Source organism: Aedes aegypti, chromosome 1, assembly GCF_002204515.2.
Source record: "Aedes aegypti strain LVP_AGWG chromosome 1, AaegL5.0 Primary Assembly, whole genome shotgun sequence".
NCBI lineage: Eukaryota > Metazoa > Arthropoda > Insecta > Diptera > Culicidae > Aedes > Aedes aegypti.
Window position 1 is genome coordinate 192,851,540 of NC_035107.1, and position 15,189 is coordinate 192,866,728.

General features: G+C 38.9%; 1 protein-coding gene across 7 annotated transcripts in view; it reads right to left on the reverse strand.

The window, feature by feature from the left end:
• LOC5577697 (serine/threonine-protein phosphatase 4 regulatory subunit 3) overlaps positions 1–15,189 on the reverse strand; it is an 87,653-nt gene that overhangs the window by 49,421 nt on the left and 23,043 nt on the right. Inside the window, exon 1 of one of the 7 annotated variants that reach the window (XM_021855995.1) lies at positions 3,474–3,642. The exons of 5 other annotated variants lie outside the window; for them this stretch is intronic. The gene's annotated coding sequence lies outside the window, so the exon portion shown is untranslated. Of the gene's footprint in view, positions 1–3,008; positions 3,034–3,473; positions 3,643–15,189 lie in introns of those variants that run through there. One more of the 7 variants, XM_021855996.1, reaches the window with a different exon arrangement.

Genomic DNA, 15,189 nt, shown 5'->3' on the forward strand with positions numbered 1-15,189 from the left:
TAACAGTTGGCAGTCTGTGTTTTATATATTCCATAACATTTTTTAGCGTGACGAAATCATGACACAAAATTTCTGGGCATACTCGGATCATTTTCATGAAAAATTATGTTTGACAGCAGCCTGGCTGCTAGTTGATTTTCATTTCGCATCCCCCAGACTTTGATTTGACAACCAACAACAGTGATGCGACATCGCACTCTAGATCATAATCACTGCAGAATGAGTGATCACGTGGTAATTATCCAAGCTATTAATGTTTTTCAGTGACGAACACATAGTTTTAATCCATCTACCGCACTGTAAAAAAATATCGTACCGGTTAATTGTCATTTAATTTGCTTAATGTAAGGCTAAACTTTACCCATCAGTGATATCCATAGTCTACCCCCATCAATGCTAGTGATGGAGTAGACAGCATGACGTTGATGTGATATGGAATGATCCGAATTGTATCGCAGTCGGCCTGTACAAATCAGCTAATTTTAAGCGTTCATAGTGACAGCGAGCAACTCTGATGGAGATACGGAGTTCTATAATATAGATTTATCAGAGAAATCGACCAGACATTTCAGTAAGAATAATTAGGAACTTTACCGGAATTCCTTCAAGAACGTTCTCTAGAAATTCTATCAGGTATTTCCCAAGGAAACCTTCAAATAATTAATCTAGAAATTATTTAAGTTTCGTGCCAAGTAATTTATCATATTTTATTGACAAACTATCTGAAAAATCCAGTAGTTATTTCTAAAATAATCCTAATATCCGATAAATTGTAGAAATTCCAGATAAACTGCTGCAAAGATGTCTGCTGGACTCTTGACGTTATCTTGGAGTATTTTTTTATATAACTTACTAAGATATTTTTCGAAAAAATAATAATTCGAAGCTCTGGATAATATCCTGCAGGATTTTCTAAAAAAATCCTTTAAAAAAGTACGCACTAAGATTAGCTCACTTAGATTTTGATCATTTTTACTAAGTTCTCAACAGCAGATTTAACTCGATACACTCCGATGTCTCTTTTGCTAAAATTTCTGTAAACAAGTTACATATTTCAGAAAATTAATTATCAAAAGTTACTGAGCGTACTGAGTTAAATCTTCTGTTGAGAACGCTACCTAGTAAAAAAAGTTCAAAATTTTATCGAGCAATCTTAGTGTGTAGGGAATTACTGAGAATTTTGTGAACAACGATCGCAGTAATTGCAGTGTTTGCTGGCGTGAAATCTTTTCTTTTGGGTCTGTTTCGGGAAATGTCGACCACAGTGCCTATTAGTTGTCTATTTGTTCAATACATCTTCAAGACCACGTTTTTTAGGTCGCTCGCATCACTTACAATATTATGTGTTATTTGGTCATAATGTGAATGAAGTCCACAGTTATTTTCATTATTTTTAAGAGTGTATTCATCCCTGGAAGTTACGCTGGAGGAATATCTATAGAAATTACTGAAGGCACATGAAGAAGTCATGGTCGAATATATTGGAAAATTCTTAACATATTTTCTGGTATAATTACTAGAGGAGATGTTAGAGCAATTCCTTGGAGAAACTGTGAATGAGTTCTTGGAAATGGCATGTAAAATATATGCTGAAAGCATAACTGCAAACTAGCGTAGGAACTCCTGGAGGAATCAGAAAAATAATTTTGGGGTTTCTGGCAACGTTAACGTTATTCTTCAAAAACTCTGGATTAAACCTTTATGTTTATTCTTGGAAGTACTTCTGAAGAAATGTTTGTAGGATCTCCTAGAATAACAATTGGAGCAATCAGTAGAAGAGTTTATGGAAAAATCTCTGGAAGAAATCCTGGGATAGTTCTTGTAGGTTTTTTTCGGAGTTATTCCTGTAGAAAGTATTGCATGTCTTGGAGTGCTTGGAGTGCTACAGAAAAAATATCGCTGAAGAAATTTCTGAACAAATTTCAGGGCGAAGGAATCTCTAGACGAATTTCTGGAGTGATCCCAGAAGAAGCCCTTGAAAGTATTCCAGAAGAAACCATTGGAGACATAACTCAGAGACACGCGTAATTTTTCAAAAGTCCATCTCGTCCATCGCTCTTTTTCTATTTTTCGATTATAACAGTGCAATAGTAATACTTTTGGGATATGTTTCACTATAGATCGAAAAATACTGTCCTTGGCTAGCATTTCATATAAATACACAACAGAAGTGGTAAATGTTGCTCAGTTATTGATTAAAAAGAAAGTAAACAAAGAGAGCTTCTCAATGTTAGATAGGTCATTTTGAAAAGTTACGGGAGGATTCTCGAAAATGTTCCTCGAGCAATTTGAGAACAAATTAAGCAAGACCTATAGGACGTTCGAATAAGAATCTCTGGAGGTTTTTTTGGAGTCCCTAGGATATGGTGTCCCATTTTTACATGGATTTCATGTAAAAATGGGACACCATATCCTAGAGACTCCAGAAACTGTAAAATCTTGAGTTACAACCTCTGAAACTACTGTAATAGCACTTCGAAGAATCGATTCAGAACTTAAAATTTGTAAAATCGATTGTTAGCATCAGAATACATAATCGTTTGATGATTTTTGGCATCTCTAAGAAACAATTCTTGCATAACTTGTGATCTCGACCTACAAGCTATTAATAATCGAGTGTGTAGCTTGTTGTTACCGAGCAAACGAATGGATTTACACGTTATTCAACAATGCTACGATGAACAGAAGAACCTCCTATGTCTCCTAAAGGTAGTATTCATCCCGGTCCATTAATTTACTTAGAAACAAGGTTACCAATGGCTTTTAGAGCGAGATCTCAAGTTTTTCGAGAAGTACAATCCAAATTTCTCCGCTAATTTCTTTGGAAACCGAGATTTTTACATCACTTGGGTGATGTATAATGTATACACTCTACATTGATGAAACTGATCAACACTGATAATCCTTCATCCGCCTGGCTTCACCGTGCGTCGCGATTGCCGCTCATACACTTTTATCGTGCCATTAATAAAATTGTAATTCATACAGATCTTTCGCACTTTACTCACAAATCGCATAAACTCTGCGGGCACGTGCTTTTTGTTTACAAGCATCCCAACACTGCTACACAAAACGTAGCTCACCAAACTTTGAATTGGCAAACATTTGTGTGACCATGGTCGCCAGAACCGAAAACGCCAACGCCACAGCCGACCGAGAACAGCAACTAGGCTATTTTCAGTTTTCTGGATTATTCACGACGAGTTTGTCGTCGTCGTCAGTCGACTTTGTTCGCCGTAATTTTCCCGTCATGCGGTACACAACTCCGGCAAAGAATGGCAAGCACAGATTCACACACAGACTGTTGGTATGACTATTTTCTCCCTCGGAAGTGTTATCCACGGCGATGGACCCTGCCGTTGTATTAGAGCCACACGATATGCAACTACTACTCCTTTAGTTATGAAAACTTTTGCAAAAATTTTCGCGTCTATCGCGGATTTTCATGACACCAAAAACTCTATAAAACTCACTTTTCGATTCACTATTACGCTGGATCTAGTTGAGCAATGCACTTATGCTGCTAAATATGTACTTTTTGAGCCAAAATGTCATCAAACATGTCGATAAAACGCGAAAAACTTGCAGACATTGTTTTGGAGTCGAACGTTTTGCCCGCGAGTACGACTACAACTGTATCTCGAAGGTCTACTTTTTCACTCGCTTTACAACCCTGAGCGATACGCGAACGGTGGTCTTCTACAGTGCAACACTACGCGAGTACAGAACGTCAATACACAACACACTATACACTTGGAGGCAGCACATTGAATAAAAAGCACGAAAGCAAGCAACCCGAGCACCAATACAGCGACGCCCGCGCACGACATACAACTCCACACTCAGTTGTGCACTGCACGCAATCCACGGAGAACCAGTTTCTACCAGGTTTAACGGTAGGTGTAAAACGATTTGCCAGTGTAGCCAGCGGAGGCTGTTAGGAGACTGTCTGTCCTTCATGTCATCTGTGATGGTCATTAAAAATTTGATTAAAAAATAGTTTACAAAAAACCACCATCTCAGCCCCAAAATACGATAATTTCTTTATTTAGAGTTGCTGAAATCATTGCGGTTTTTTGAAAGTATGGTGCTATGGTCAAGTTTTTGAGATATTGGCTGTTGAAAATGCGTAATTTTCCGATTTAAACCAACTGGATTACAAGTATATTACCTTGCATTACGATTTATCTGTTTAATTAATCATAAAATTCAAACTTTATATGTTAAAGAATACTTATCAACAAAGTTCATAATACTCTCGATGTACAAGAGTTTTTTTATGCATTCGAAAAGTATTGTATTTACCTACCATTTGAAAGAAACGAAATATTGTGTATGGAGACTGCTCCTAATCAATTATGCGAATGTGTTATTAGATTTACTATTGAAAATGGATTTTTGAGAGCGTGTCAAATTCATGAGTAATTTTTTACCCTTAACGCATAATGTGTCACTTTTTGTGTGGCGCCGCTCCTAGAGGTCACTGAGTGCTTCTTTTAGCATGAAAATGTTCGTTTTCAGATGTTAGAAAAAGTCAGGAATTACAATTTTGTATCGTTTTTCTTTACAAAGTTGCAGCTCCTTCTCCGTGTCGATTGGCCAAAAATGACCTAAATGCACAAGGAAGATTAACAACAAGCTTTTGGTCATCAAAAACCTTTTGTAGGCTGTCCATATTGCTTCTCCTTTTTTGACGTTACATCCTCACTGGGACAAAGCCTGCTTCTCAGCTCAGCGTTCAATGAGCATTTCCACAGTTATTAACTGAGAGCTTTCTTTGCCAAAGATGCTATTATTGCATTTGTATATTGTGTGGCAAGGCAAGTAGGATAATACTCTATACCCAGGCAATTCAAGGAAATTTCCATTACGAAAAGATCCTGGACCGACCGGGAATCGAACCAAGACACCTTCAGCATGGCTTTGCTTTGTAGCTGCGGACTCTAACCACTCGGCGAAGGAAATAATAACTGACGTTTGTAATATAAGGAAGAATGCTCAAAATTTTCATATTCTGGAGCTTAAAGCAAAGAGAGCTCTGAAGAAAAATAGATCAATGCAGATAGGCCTTAATGTAGAATTGAAGTTGATATCATACTATCTTTCTCAAAATCGATATCAACGAAACGAATGCAATGGCGTAGAAAATATCAATTTAACTTCATTTGAAAACATATTAACCGGCGTCACAAAACATCCTATATCGACATTGTTTGAAACAAAGCAAGACTTAATCTAAATTCATCATTCGACATCCCCCATCGATCGGCAACACTTCCCCACTAACAACAACACCCATCGCAATCGATCGCAAATGACGATGGTGAATTCGACGGCGACGGCCAAGCGGCGGCGAAAAGTCTTCCTTGAGGTCATCCGTACCTACCAACGTATCATTATAGACAAAACCGATTTCTCATCATCGCTCCTATCCGTGGCCTGGCGGCCTCTGGTCACTCGCTTCTTTCTCTATTCTGCATTGCAACTCCGCTCGTACCTAAATACGACGATGCCCTCCTATAGGAACTGAACTCAAGCAGCACTGCGTCTCTGCTTGGATTGTCGTAGTTGCCGCGCCGTGGTTGACTGGTTCCTCTGCCGCCGACAGTGCAATCTAGCACAACGGAGTCTACCACGGAAACGGGACACGTTGCGGGGCGCGGATGAAGAGCAGTACCTCTCTCTATTGGCCAGCGAATTTGATGATGCCATTGATTCCCATTGGGGCTCAGATAGCCGTAGTGGTAAACGCGCAGCTATTCGGCAAGATCAAGCTGAGGGTCGTGGGTTCGAATCCCACCGGTCTAGGATACTTTAGGGGTGGAAATTGATTCGTCTTCCCGGAGCATAAAGTATCTTCGTATCTGCCATAAGAACACATGCAAAAATGGTCAATTGGCAAACAAAGCTCTCAGCTAGTAACTGAGGAAGTGCTCATAAGAACACTAAGCTGAGCAGCAGGCTATATCCCAGTGGGGACTTAACGCCATAAAGAAAAAGAAGAAGAAGATTGATTTCATTCGTCTCTGGATTCAGCGTTACTCTTCTTGCTAGCTGGTGTTGGTGATGGTTCGCTGGCTGGCTGATGGTAGGGTAAATTTACCGTCATTGGGTTTTTAGTCATGTTGAATTCTGAGACTTGTGTTTTTAGTAAACATTATTGTAATATGAGTAAAACGAGTAGCATTGATCCATCGAGTACTTCTGAGGCTTTGAGAGGATTCTTCAACAACGCACCAAATGTCCACCTTGCGGAAGATCTTAGATAAATAGGCCCATTAATGAATGAGGGGCCTTCTGGTAGCGCCTAATAGTAACGTCCGCGGCTACAAAACAAAGCCATGCTGAAGGTGTCTGGTTCGATAATTATTTTGGTTCAGATAATTATTTCACGCAGGGTGTCTACTGATTAACAGCAATGAATTTCCCTAATATTTCTAGGTTATTCCAGGTTTAAAAAAATCACGGTAAAATAAAATTCTTTGTAATTTCTTGGAAGAGTTTTAAAATAAATTTTCCACGAATTTTTCAATATAAATAATAAGAGAATTCATAAAGAGATTGCTATAAAACTTAATCCAAATCTTTTCCAGGATCTTATCGTAATGGAAATTTCCTTGATTCCCTGGGGATAATCGTACCTGCCACACGATATAAGAATGCGAAAATGGCAACTTAGGCAAAGAAAGCTATCAGTAAATAACTGTGGAAGTGCTCTTAGAACACTAAGCTGAGTAGCAGGCTCTGTCCCAGTGGGGACGTTAATGCCAAGAAGAAGAAGAATGGAATGGTTCTTGGGTAAATATTCGTAGCTTCCTGCAGAAATGCATAATGCTGGAGCATTCCGCGAACTATTACTGGATTGTTCTTTTAAAGGGCCGCTGGAAGAATTCTTGAAAAATTGCTGGAATAATGTATGAATCTCTGGATAGAAACACCAGCAGAAACTCCGGGTATTGTAAATATCGATGAGTGGATGGTTTGAATAATTCATAACAGAATTCGTTTTATATTTTGAAGAAATTACTTGGTGAAATTCTTGATCAAAGGCACAGTTGAATTTATATAAACAATAATTAAAAACCAAAATTTGGAAAAATCCTTGAATTCAAAACCCGTAGAATTCAGAATACATTGAAAAACAGTTCTTGAACATATTCCTGGAGAAAAATTTGAACCATTTTTTTTGTGGAACTAAATGAGAATTTTCTGATAAACTTTTTCAAGCAATCCTAAGACAGGAATCCATTCATTCAAAACTTACTTCTCGAAAACTTATTCATACAGACTCAAGTCAAAAAAGTATACAAACTTACTCTATCGATCCTACGTGTTTTGCAGAAGAAATTCTACCCGTTTCGCTCTGAACCAACTCAATTTTTCACTTTTAGAACGTTTAAATTCTGGATTTACAAAACGACGAAAGTAAGATTTTCAACTTACGCAAGCTAACCACTACTTTCGCCGCCCCGCTATATGAAGAGACAAAGTGACTTAACCACGAATCAAAACAAAACACTACTTGAGCCGATTTTACACTAATAGAAAAACGTCGCAAGTAACTGAATAAAGCGGCTTATCATTTTGTCATAAAATTCTTGTGTGAAATGATAGGAACTCCATAGCTTTTGAACTCGAGCTCATTGTATGCAAAATTTAAGCAATGTACACGTCGAAAAATATTAAAAAGGTGGTTCATTTGAAAACAGTTTTAGAAGATAGGTTGTGATTCTTCTGAATTAATTTTCTCAGAATCGTATGGAAGTTACTTATGTTGATTTGGAAAAGTAATCGAGACTTATCAAATGTTCCACATATAGCGTTTACTACCGAGAATGTAGTAAACTCAACTTTACATTTGACTGCACTACATTTGACTGAAACCGAGTTGAGGCCTATTAAACAAACATAAAAATTGCAATGTTCATTAGGGTAGAAGCACCGGTTTTGGCCATACGCCAGTTGTAGCCATGGTGGATTATACACCGTTTTACATAGCCAATCAGCATGAAACCTTTTGTGTTCATATGATAGAGCTACATTCATTTACTCGTCCAAATTGATTCAAAACATAAGAAAAACAAATAATTTTCCTTATAGTTTTAACTCCCATACACCTAATTTGGCCAAGGCACTCCTAATTTGGCCACTCTCATGAGAAATCAATGCACTTGGCCAATTTAGGAACCGAAGTTAAATCTCTGGCCGAAACTGGTTCCGTTGGCCTATATTGACCAACGGGATTTTCAAAGCGAAAAAATGATTTTAGCTCAGTTTTGATATTTTACACACATAATATGGATTGAAAGCTTGCATTTGACATATTTGTAGTATAAATACGGCTTCCCATTTAATTTTTATTGACATGTTCCCTTAGGCTGGCCTAAACCGGTGCTTTTACTTTACGAAAAACGTTTAAAATTTATTAAGTAGATGTAAGTTATGCTACGCATCGACTACGCTTTGTATTATTTTACATAGCGCTTACCTCAACGGCGAGCATTATCAAATTTTCCGTCGGGTTGCTGTAGATTGATGTATTCAGCATTTTAAAACCACTAATGACAGCCGCAAGCAGACTCGCTTTCTGGTAGAGATCGGGTGATTTGACGTTTGGTTTGGGTCATTACTATTGAACGGACCCTAGCCAAATGTCATATCGTTTGATCCCTACCAGAAAGCGAGGCTATTTGCCGGCAGCCATTGGCGCTCGTAAAAAGCTGGAATTTGTATCATAGTACCCCATTAAACATTTGACAGTTAAACAGCCGACTAAATTGGTTGAAAAATCGGTCGATTGTTGCACCGTTCAGGTAATATGACTAGTATATGCCTGGCCGAAGCCAATGATACTGCGCCTGTTTTAGTCCGTCAAAGATTTCAGTTTAACCACCTGCTATTAATCAATCGACGACCACCAAAAATTTTGAAAATAAGATTTCTGAATTGGACCTTGGCTCTAAGCCCTTTTGGAAATTATCTAAAATTTTCAAAAAAGAAACCTCAGAAGCTAACACCGGCATTGAAAGAAAAAAACAAATTATTACTAACTGATTGCGAAAAAGCTCAAAAACTTGCTATGCAGTTTGAAAGCGCGCACAATTTTAATTTAAGACTTACTAGTCCAATTGAAAATCAAGTTACTCAGGACTTCGAAAATATTCTCAATCAAGAGAACGGTTTCGAAAATTCCTGGGAGACTGATTTGAAAGAAGTGAGAACTATTATTTAAAAAATCAAAAATATGAAAGCTCCTGGCGATGATGGAATTTTCTACATCCTCATCAAGAAACTTCCAGAAAGTAGCTTATCATTTTTAGTTGATATATTTAACAAATGTTTTCAATTAGCATATTTTCCTGACAAATGGAAAAATGCTAAGGTTGTTCCAATTTTAAAACCAGACAAAAATCCTGCAGAAGCTTCTAGCTATCGTCCAATCAGTTTGCTTTCCTCCATCAGTAAACTTTTTGAAAAGGTTATTTTGAACAGAATGATGGCCCACATCAACGAAAATTCAATTTTTGCCAATGAACAGTTCGGATTCCGCCATGGACATTCGACCACTCATCAACTTTTACGTGTAACAAATTTGATCTGTTCCAACAAATCTGAAGGCTATTCTACTGGTCTTGCTCATCTAGACAAAGAAAAAGCATTCGACAGTGTTTGGCATGGAGGTTTGATCGTAAAATTAAAAAACTTTAATTTTCCAACATACATTGTTAGAATAATTCAAAGTTATCTGTCAAATCGTACACTTCAGGTTAATTACACAGCGCAACAAAAATGACATTTTTGCGTGTCTCAAGGATCAAATTATGTGTCTCTAGTAGATTTGGGGTTGCTGAATCTGATGCCGTTCTCAGAAATTTCCCAGCACGTCACAATTTTTAGCTACGGGTCGCCAAAGTTGTATAAAACATTGGTTTTATTAATGTTTACCTAAAATTTGAAGTATATTTTATCAAACTTTTTTATGATCTTATCCACCAAGCATGCAGAAAAGGACTTAAACTTTTTTTTTTTTCAAGGCACTCCGTGCTTGTGGCCACTACTGTGCCGGAATCAGTTCATCTGTATCTACTATACCGATACAGATCTATTTTTAACTAATCTATATTTACATCTGCTTTCACTCTCTTCTACTCTCACGCCGAGCTGGTAGGAGAGAGCTCTGCTGTTTAGTCCAATCGATTTCCATAAGCCATAGTCCTATCTCGGTAGGTGATTGCACCATAGAGTCCAAGCGATCCCTTAGGCATCTTGGGGTAATGATCGATGACAAGCTGAGCTTCGCTAGCCACGTTGAATATGCCTGTAAAAGGGCATCTACGGCTATAGCGGCGCTTTCGAGGATGATGTCTAACAGCTCTGCTGTAATTGCCAGCAAACGCAAGCTGCTGGCAAGCGTGGCGCTATCCATACTAAGGTATGGAGGACCAATCTGGTCAAAAGCGCTTAGAACGAACAGAAACCTAAAGCGGTTGGAAAGCACGTACAGGATAATGTGCTTAAGAGTAGCAAGTGCATACCGGACGGTATCTAAAAAGGCCGTGTGCATCATAGCCGGGATGACGCCCATCGGGCTCATCATCAAGGAAGATGTTCAATGCTTCAACCAAAGGGGTACCAGAGGAGTCCGCGACACGTGTAAAGAGGAAACGCTCAGAAGCTGGCAGCAGGAATGGGATAACTCCACTAAGGGTAGATGGACCCATCGACTAATACCAAATGTGTCAGATTGGTATGGTAGAAGCCATGGGGAAGTGAACTTCCACCTGACGCAGTTTCTGTCAGGACATGGTTGCTATAGACAGTACCTGCATAGGTTCGGGCACTCAGAATCTCCTGCGTGCCCCAATTGTGCTGGTGTAGAGGAAACAGCGGAGCATGTCGTGTTCGATTGCCCCCGTTTCATTGTTGTGAGAGGTCGCATGCTCACTACATGCGGAGGGGACACGTCCCCCGACAATATTATAGAGAGAATGTGTGCGGATGCCGAGTGCTGGAATGCAGTAACTACGGCTGTCACTCACATTATGTTAGAATTGCAGCGTCTATGGCGCGCCGACCAAGAGTTGGCTGCAGAGGATTAGCCCTGCCGAGGCTGGTCTCTTGTAACATTGTTTAAGTCGGCTAGGAGAAGCAGTTTGCCTAGGCTACTTCTGCTACACGTGTTGTGCTATATGCACTGGTCCCTTCCCGAAGAAATACCGTAAGGTGGTTCCGGGGAGATGAGGGTCTGAGTCCAAGGGTCATGTCGATGCACTGTTCACCACTTGAGCAATTCTAAATGAATTGCTCATGCACAGTGCATAGGCTGGTTTTAGCGGGTCGTCGTTGGTGCGTCATCCCCGCATTCCCTGAGTTATCTTCTCAGGGGATCTGTTTGCAGATTTCCCCCTTGTAAAAAACAAAAACAAAAAAAAAGCCATAGTCCTTAGCTCTTGCGGTGGTTCATTTTGCCGTGTTCCTAAGTCGTTTGAGGCTAGCTGCCTACGAAGAGGGTCAGTTTGTCTCAGTCACCATCTAATACTGACGGAGGATGGATGTGCTTCCCCAAAGCACGGTCCTCCGTGCGGCGTCTTCTGGTGGCTGGACTGTTTTTTTGTGGAGGGGCTGGGAATTGAACCCATGACCTTCTGCTTATGAAGCGAAAGCGTTACCTCAAGGCTACGGACCCCCCTACGTTTGAGATATATTTTGGTTGAAATTTCACGAATAAATTTAGTTTTTTAAAAGACACCGACACGTCAATGCTTCCAGTGGACGATTTGCCCTTTGAAGGAAGCACCACACTAGACAACGGACTAGCATGCAACGCCCAGTGGCACAGTCGAAATACGTTTTCTGTCGAAAAGTTTTCTGGCTGAAGCGGGAATCGAACCCACACTCCTTGACACGATGCGGCTAAATGCTTGGTAACACTAACCGCACGGCCACGAAGCCCCAGTTTAAACCGGTTTTGTCAGCATGCTTGCATTCACTATACAAAATTCGTTTTTCTTATATGGCAAAGTACAATACTTTTCTAAACCATCAAAAAATAAATTTTCCGAATTAAAAGTATTATAAACTTTGATGATAAGTATTGTTATACACATAAAGTTTGAATTCTGTGGCAAATTAAGCAAATAAATTGCCTTACAAGCTGGCAAACTTGCATGCAAGTTGGCTAAAATAGTCAATTTTTGCAATTTCAACAACCAATATCTCAAAAACTAGACGTGACTGTAAACGGTAATAGATTCAGCAACCCTTAATTGAGTGAATAGCAGTATTTTGGTACTTGAGACAAAAACGTGTTCCGCAGTGTTATCAGAACTCCAGATCTGAAAGACTTCCTGTAAGAGCTGGTGTTCCCCAAGGCACCATTTTAGGACCAATATTATACAATATTTTCACATCTGACTTACCTGAGTTACCTCAGGGATGTCAAAAATCTTTGTTTGCGGATGATAGAGGCCTCTCTGCCAAAGGACGAAGCCTGCGTGTCATCTGTAGTCGATTGCAAAACAGTTTGGATATTGTTTCTTCATACCTGCAAAAATGGAAGATTTCTCCTAATGCTTCAAAAACTCAACTAATAATATTCCCACATAGACCAAAAGCTCTTTATTTGAAACCTTCAAGTATACATGTTGTCACGATGAGAGGGGTTCAGATGAAGTTATGTATCTAGGGCTCATGCTAGATAAGAATTTAACTTTCAAAAATCTCATTGAGGGTATTCAAGCCAAATGTAATAAATATGTAAAATCAAGCGTGTGCTAGAATAAGGGTGTAAGTCGCATGATCGATTTCTCTTCATCGATCCTCTCTTCTGTGAATGTGTGAAACCTCTGGGCGCAAGATTGCACCATTGCCTAACGTCCTGAACTGAAAAAATGCTAACAAACCCGCATCTTGTCAACTTTAGTCACAGAAGAGAGGATCGATGAAGAGAGGATCGATGAAGAGAAATCGATCATGCGACTTACGCCCTTATTCTAGCACACGCTTGAAATGCCTCTATCTCCTTATTAATAGAAAATCAAAACTTTGTCTTAAGAACAAGCTTTTGATATTCAAACAAATTTTCAGACCAGCCATGTTGTATGCTAGGGGCCCAGATAGCCGTAGCGGTAAATGCGCAGCTATTCAGCACGACCATGCTGAGGGTCGTGGGTTCGAATCCCGCTGGTCGAGGATCTTTTTCGTAAAAGGAAATTTTCTCGATTCCCAGGGCATAGAAGTATCATCGTACCTGCCACACGATATACACATGCAAAAATGGTCAATCGGCAAAGAAAGCTCTCAGTTAATAACTGTGGAAGTGCTCATAAGAACACTAATCTGAGAAGCAGGCTTTGTCCCAGTTGGGACGTAATGCCAGAAAGAAGAAGAAGAATGTTGTATGCTGTACTAATATGGACTAGCTGTTGTAATACCAGGAAGAAAGCTCTGCAGAGAATTCAAAATAAAATTTTGAAAATGACTCTGAGGCTTCCTCCTTGGTGTAGTACCAATTAGTTACATAGAATATCCAATGTTGAAACATTGGATCAAATGTCAAATAAAATAATTATTAATTTCAGGCAAAAATCGTTACATCTTCTATTGCCACGATTAATGCGTTATATGTTTAGGTTAAACTAGGTTAAGTACATTCAAATCGTTTTTTTTCTTCTCTTATAAGCAGGTGACATCAACTCACCTGTAAAAAATCTGAACTGCTACGGCAAATGAAATGTAATATGTTGTTAACAAAATGTTAATAAAATCTTTAATTTGTTTTACCAAATTAGGATGATAGTGTTGTCTAATAACACAGAATACCTAGATATAAGAAATGAATGTAATGTTTGGAATAATACTAATAAAGAAATAATAAAACGAAAAGAGCTGTGTGTTTTCATTTTCTTCGATTTGTCTATTTAAAAAGGGAAAACTGCTTTTTCATTTTTGGCTTTTGCACCATTTTTACTTGGGCCTCAAGATGATTATAAAGCAAAGCCAAACTTTGAATTTTCAAGTGCACAACACTGGAGAATCTGGCAACAGATCGCGTGTAAAATCAAATCAACTTGCTTGCTTGCTGGTGGTGACCAATGGGATACATTTTCAATGGGAAGCGCTGTTTGGTTCTCAAGACTTTGTGCTCTTGAAAATTTGAGGTGTGGCTTCGTTCTATAATCATCTTAAAGTCGACCAATGCTTACAGCCTTGCCATCTATACCATCAACGACGAATCTTATGATCTGTTAAGACATCGTAGCCGTTCTGATTTCACCAAACCACGTCGCATTGAAAACGCCAAGATCTTCATCGTTCAACAGCACGCTTCATGCCGATTCACGTCACCATTGTCACCAAACTGTGTTCCTCTCTCTCACTAACATCAAAGCGACGATTTCAAACTCCTTTATGCCTCTGAGAGAAGAGGTTCGAAAGGGACCTCACTCCCAAGGGCTTTTCTTTGTTCCAAATAAATAAATCCTTGAGGAGTTATTGTGGTGATTCCTGTGCAACCCATCAACGAGATCTTTTTTTTTAATAATTGGGGAGTTTCTTGAAAAAATTGCTGTAGCTACATAACTGCTGATCCCCTACGATGACATCCTTTAACGCTGCTCTGGACGCTGAGCATACTCGACAGTGAACAAGTTTAGTTGTTAGAAAATAAGATGTGATTCCTTGATTAGCTGTCCGCTGTTCATTTTTCTTATTAGTATAGACTTGCATTAAAATAGATACCAAATCTCTAAAAAGAGACCTGTTGCCTGGAAATTAAACGTTTTGAAAGTAAAAACCGAGTAGGTTCAAAGTGAAATCTAGCGTAACATTTGAAAAGGGCCTATCTGCAAAACGTAAACATTGAGAAATTCTCAATTGAAGATTCCGTACCATATTTATAATTCCTATTTCAAACCCATTCGCATTTTTACTAGTTTCATACCTGTGTTCGACACCCATTAAAGTCTGTTGCGTGGCCTATTATGTTTCTAATCTCAAATAACACAACAACTCGTCAAAATTGTTGAATTCAAACATCATCGGCAGATAGGCCCTATTATGAATCTTTAAATCAGTTAGGCCCTTTCAGTTAGGCCCTTTGATTGAACATGGTTTCAGTTAGGCCCTTTTATAATTTGCTAATTTTATTGATTTTTTAATTGGTTTGCATAAATCTTGAACAAAATTTAG